Raw genomic sequence first — 6,239 nt, forward strand, 5'->3', positions numbered from 1 at the left:
AGAACGGGACAGTTGGGTTTAGATGAAGAAGAACGGGACAGTTGGGTTTAGATGAAGAAGAAGTTGGGTTTAGATGAAGAAGAACGGGACAGTTGGGTTTAGATAAAGAAGAACGGGGTTTAGGTAAAGAAGAACGGGACAGTTGGGTTTAGATAAAGAAGAACGGGACAGTTGGGTTTTAGGAAACGTGACATGGGTTAGGGTTAGGGTTAGGGTCTCCTGGGTGAAAGTCCTCCTGTGTTTTTTGGGTTATGGTTTTCGGGTTTTCATACTGCTCTCTATCGTTGTCGCTCTTAGTGCTACATCATCTTCAAACGCTGTGTATCTGCTGCTCTCCCCGGTACGTTCTGTTCTACAAACGCTAACCCTAAACGCTGAAGGGAGATTTTTGCGTCGTATCTGACGCTGACAGCCACTGCCCAAACGTCTGTATTTTACGAGTTCGGAGTGAAAACAGGTTGACTATACCAATAGTTTCTTTTGCTGCTTTAATTCATCTATCTATTCTCTCTACTCTTTTATCAAGTCCTCCTTGTCTCTCTGACTTTTATACCTTTCTCTCTGTATCATCCCCACCCCCCCTTCAGTCCTCCTCCTCTCCTTCCTCCTCCATGCAGTAATAATAGCGGAGAGGTCAGCCAGTCGACCCTCTGAGGCCGACCAGCCAACTTTAAATATTTCACACTATTTTAAATGAGCGCACATGAATCATAGATCACAGGCAGCGCTGCTCTGTGTGTGTGTGTGTGTGTGTGTGTGTGTGTGTGTGTGTGTGTGTGTGTGTGTGTGTGTGTCTGTGTGTGATGAACCCGAAGCTCCTTCTAATAACCTCTGGCTGTCCATCTCAAGGAGAAGGCCTGATGTGGAATTTAGATCGGACAGAGCCGGCCGTTCACCGAAGGCGTAACGAGCGGCCTTTCATCATCGGCCCCGTGATGGACGGATGATGAAACAAAGCGTTAGAGATGAAAACTCTCTAACTATCTACTCTCTCTCTCTTTTTTTAGGGGGCTGATTTTGCTAATTCCCCAACATGCACCAGAAGTCAAAACATCACAAAAAATCTGTACAAGTATGTTTGGGGAGTCTGACTTATCTGCGCTGCTTGAAAAGAGAATTTTTATTGAATTTATTACATCTATCCACAACCAGCACTTGTTGTCTGGGTTTCATGTTGCATTGTGGGACAATTTGAGGCTTTTACGGTACAGAAATAGTTCTCAATAGACCGGTGAGCTCAGGGTAGATGAGGTAGATAGGATGATTAACGGGACAGGAAAGAAGAAAATAAATATTTATTACGCACAGACATCATTTTCGTATCCCTAATGTTTGTTTTTACGTATGAAATACTGAATATAGTCTTAGAAAGTATTCAAATGAAACTTGAATTGCAGGCAGTTGTGACGTGGGTCCAAGCCTACCGTGCCAAGTTCCTCCCGAACTACAAGAGCACAGACCGTGAATGTATTAGTGTATGGACCTTTTTCAAAGCAGACATTTTGACTTGTCATAGTAGGAAAAGCACAGCTGAGATTGATAACCTTAACGATGGCTGAATTCCATCAAGTGTTCCAGTAAGCTATTTCAGTGAGTCAGCATGGCCAATACCAGGGTCTCTCCTAAGTGGAATGCAGCCATCAGTAATGGTTTTGAATACACCTGTGCTCTTCCTACTATGACATGTCAACATGTCTGCTGTGAAAATGGTCCATTAACTGGACACAGGATCCCAAAATGGTGCATATGTAGTTCAGTAGAGTGACCTGCCGCAAAGCCAAAAAGGTTTCTGGACTTCTGGGTTCACTTCCTTGATCTGCGGCCGCTAAATATACTCAGTAGTGTTTCTTCCACTGGCTGATAGACTTTACAATGTGGTGACCTCACAGGAAGGTCTGGCTAGTCCACACAGCATTTCCTGGATGGGAGAAAAACGTGCTCTGGTTTATTGGCATTTCTTTAAACCAATTACAATCGTCTTGGGCGGTGCTAAGCTCCAGACGGAGCCACAGTGCCTCTGCTAAATAGTCTCAGGAAGGAACTTGTTTTGGTGGAACATGTGTACGTTCAAAAGTAGTTTTAGTCGTGCAACAGAAAACTCAGATTGGACAGATAGTCTAGCTAGCTGTCTGGATTTACCCTGCAGAGATCTGAGGAGCAGTTAACCATAGTCCTCAGAAATTCACCGGATGTTAGAGCCCCAACACAGAGAAAGAGGAAGGGGACGGACATCTGACATTTGATTAATATCAAAAAGTGACGCACTTTAAAGCTTTAAAGTGCCAGATATTTGAATGGAGTTTGGTCTGTACTTAGATGTGTATCTTAAAGACATTTGAAAGAATAACACTCTGTCTTACAAAGACAATTTTTACCAGAATAATACAGATTTAGCTGATGATCTGAAAAGCGCTTAAATTTTAAGTACCAAATTTGATTGTCAACAAGCACATATTAATGTTAAAGTGTAGATTTTTTAAAAGGTGTTTGGTTGGGGAGCAGGAGTGCTGAAGTGTGTACTGAGCTGGTTGTCTCCAGTGTAAGTCTGCTTAAGTAGAAAGTGAGATGTGGTTAAAAGACCCAAAAAGCTGTTATTTTAGCTTATATAGCAGCAGCAACATGTTGCCCCTATAACAGGTTAATTTGACATTGTTGTGTTTAGTTCAAGGGGCTGCTTTTTTCTTTCGTCGCCTATAATATGAGGTACACATCATCTCTTCCTCCAGTGAAAGCAGGAATGCATCATTAGGCCGTGAGTGATTAGTCTGGTCTCTGGTAAAGTTGTGCCAGAAAGGCTAAAACTGAGTGTGGCTACTCCCGAATTTTCAAAACCGACCATAATGGCGGCTCGTTCGGAATACGATCTCATATTGTACTAAAATAGTTCACCGAAACGTGTTTCTGAAAACATTTTAAGGGAGAAATAGGCCGTGCAGTTGCTGAATCTGTCAGTTTTTTTGATCGGCAAAAGTCAGTTTAATAGATTTTAGTTGAACTGAGCCGACCGCTACTCATTTGAATACAGGAAGGGCCGTATTTTTGGTGGGCTGGAAAATTGCGTTCACACGTGTTGCGTTCGTCGCCTTCGTCACGCTCATCCCGCTCGTCATTTGTCAAGTGTTTTAACATAAGTGTTAATTTTGGGACAATACTAACCATCGAAAGTGAAGAAGAAACCATCAGGACTTCCGTACAGTTGTGATGTCACAACGATACTATATATGTAGAAAGTGCCGCTACAGTGGCGTTACAGTCATTCCCGAGTCGAAGTGACAGTGCAGAGACGCAGAGAGAGTAGGTTCGGAAGATGACCGATCAGAACAGACTGGGCTTTTTCAGGATGGGTGGCCAAAAGTGACAGCCTTTAAAATGGAGCGTTTCAGACAAAGAGTGAATTCAGGTATATTCAGACAGACAGTATGAGAAAAATAATGTTTTTGACACAATAAAGCATGTAAACATGTTTTAGTAGTAACCCAAAATACAAATATTAACCTAAGAAAGAGCATGATATGGGACCATTAATATATTTGCCAGTAAAAAGCTCTTTTTTTAGTATGGCCTCTGCTCACTTTACTTTGTTGATGAAGTAGATGAATTTGGCTCATGGAATGAGTAAGAATGAATGTAAGACAGTATTAAAACAGTGTTTTAGATTATCTTTACCCGACACTGTTCTTCTTCCCACAGACTTAAAACCACGTCCACATGTCATCACTCAGAGCTGGGGTTGAGGTGGAGCTACAGGGACATCTAGAGGATGAACACAGGAACTGCAGGTGAGTTTAAATCATTTCAAAAAGCACCTACTACATTTCCTACATTAGAGTCTGGTTTCTATGAATACCAGTTTTTTGAATATTATGTTAAGATATATGAATAATTGTTTACTTTTAGAAAGTTAAATGCCGGTAATTTCTAGGGCTCAACAGATTCTTGCATTGAAAACATTAAGTTAATTTGTTATTTTTACATAAGCAGCATTTGGATATATCATATAATTCTGCATAATCCCATTAAAAACAGTACTTCATGCATTATGTATCATGATTATCAAACATGTTTTATGACATAACATGCCAGGGGTTCTCAAACTCAAAGGACTGCATCTGATTTCTGGGTTTAGAATGATAGTCAATAAAAATCACATTTTATCCACTCACTTACAACTTTAAAGCATTAATGTCATAGTTAACTCGCAATTAACCCTGCTGCTTCGAAGTCACTGTTCCATTATTAATTTGACTATTATCGCCACTGTTCATCACACCCCCAACCGGCCCGTCAAACACCGCCTACCAAGAGCCTGGGTCTGTCCCAGGTTTCTTCCCAAGAGGGAGTTTTTCCTCGCCACTGTCGCACTGCTTGCTCTTGAGGGAATTACTTGTAATTGTTGGAATTGTTGGGGCTTTGTAAATTATAGAGTGTGGTCTAGACCTACTCTATCTGTAAAGTGTCTCGAGATAACTCTTGTTATGATTTGATACTATAAATAAAATAGAATTGAATTGAATTGAATTAATTGCACATTTTTTTCTATTCTAAATGTCCCTTGATTTCTTTATGTCCCATTACTTTTTTCTCATTTTAATGCTCTTATCAACATGGAAAAGTGGATCAGTTTGCTTTGTGCTTTTGTCGCATCCATTTCGGCGTCTCGCACTCGCCATCCACTCAAAACGTAACATTAGCCTACTACTCTTTGGCCCGCTGGCGAGCCCAAACAAGCGTGTGCGGCATTGCCTGTTGTTGTGTTTCCGGTCTAGCTAGATCCGGTGTGGTGTTGTAGTTTTTCTAACGTTACTAGTTGTTGCAACAGCATGTGAAAAAAACTACAAGGTTTGGTAGGCCAAAAAGAACGTTAATCTTGCGATACAAAAAGTGACACCGTGCTTTAATGCCGTTAATAACGCATTTAACTGACAGCACTACTTTTATATGCTGACAATGGTCCAGACTTTGAGAAACCTTTTACCATAGTATGACTTTTTTCGACATACTATACTATGACTTTTTTAAAGATTATTTGTTGGGCATTTTGGCCTTTAATAATAAGACAGCTGTAGAGAGGGAAGAGAGATGGGGAAGACAGACAGCAAAGAGCCGCAGGTCAGAATCGAACCCTGAGACATGCTGTAAGGACTGAGGCCTAATACATGGGGTGCACACTCTACCAGGTGAGAAACAATGGAATGCTATGCTACGACTTTTTTGTGACTTTCTGTCGAAATAATTCATATTATTTTTTGTGGGAAAAAAGTCATAAAGTCACAATTTAGTATGTCAAATAAAGCCATAAAAAAGTCATAGTATAATATGTCGAAAAAATCATGGTCATAAAAAAGTATATTGACTTATATGTCAAAATAAGTCATAGTATAATATTGTCGAAAAAAGTAATTAATAGGTCATAGTATATTATGTCGAAAAAAGCCATAAAAAAGACATAGTATAGTATGTAGAAAAAAAGTCATAGTATAGTATCTTGAAAACAATCAGTATAGAATGAAATATGATTTTATTTTAACTTTTTTCAACATAGATAAAGTGTGTCGGAAAAAAGTCATAGTATAGTAGGTCGAAAAAAGTCATAAAAAGTCATAGTATAGTATGTTGAAAAAAGTCATAAAAAGTCATAGTATACTATGTTGAAAAAAGTCATAAAAAAGTCAAATAGTAATACTATGAATTTTTTGTACTTTTTTCGACATACTATACTATGACTTTGTTGTACGTTTTTTCGATATACTATACTATGATTTCATTTTTTTGACATACTATACTATTACCTCCTCAGTTGAGGTCAACAGTGTCCCATCCTTACTGTACACAGCTTGGATGGTTCCCCGCTTCCCCCTCCTGAGGTGGCGAACAGTTTTCCAGAAGCACTTTGGTGCCGACCGAAAGTCCTTCTCCATGTCTTCTCCAAACTTCTCCCACACCCGCTGCTTTGCCTCTTTCACGGCAGAGGCTGCAGCCCTTCGGGCCCTTCGGTACCCTGCAACTGCCTCCGGAGTCCTCCGGGATAACATATCCCGGAAAGACTCCTTCTTCAGTCGGACGGCTTCCCTGACCACTGGTGTCCACCACGGTGTTCGTGGGTTACCGCCCCTTGAGGCACCTAAGACCCTAAGACCACAGCTCCTCGCCGCAGCTTCAGCAATGGAAACTTTGAACATTGTCCACTCGGGTTCAATGCCCCCAGCCTCCACAGGGATGCACGAAAAGCTCCGCCGGAG

This window comes from Perca flavescens, chromosome 20 (genome assembly GCF_004354835.1).
Source record: "Perca flavescens isolate YP-PL-M2 chromosome 20, PFLA_1.0, whole genome shotgun sequence".
Classification (NCBI taxonomy): Eukaryota; Metazoa; Chordata; class Actinopteri; order Perciformes; family Percidae; genus Perca; species Perca flavescens.